We start from the raw sequence: 330 nt of genomic DNA on the forward strand, positions 1-330 counted from the left end.
TGAGGGAACTCATGATGTCAATTAAAACTCTCCATTGATTGTTTACTTACTTTTTTTTCCCCCTAAATGTACTTTCATTTTGGAATAATTTCAGATTTACAGAAAAGTTGCAATGATAGTTCAAAGAGTCCCAGTATATCCTTCACCCAGTTTTCCCTAGTGTTAACACATTACCACTAAATGATTGTCAAAACTAAGAAATCAATATTGGTACATTACTAGTCATTAAACTCCACTCTGTATTCAGATCCCACTCGTTTTTCCACTCACTTTTTTCTTTTTCTTTTTCAAACTCAAATCCAGGTTTACAACATTGCCTTTAGTGTTCAG

The sequence above is a fragment of the Tupaia chinensis genome, unplaced genomic scaffold (genome assembly GCF_000334495.1).
Source record: "Tupaia chinensis unplaced genomic scaffold, TupChi_1.0 Scaffold000187_1, whole genome shotgun sequence".
Classification (NCBI taxonomy): domain Eukaryota; kingdom Metazoa; phylum Chordata; class Mammalia; order Scandentia; family Tupaiidae; genus Tupaia; species Tupaia belangeri.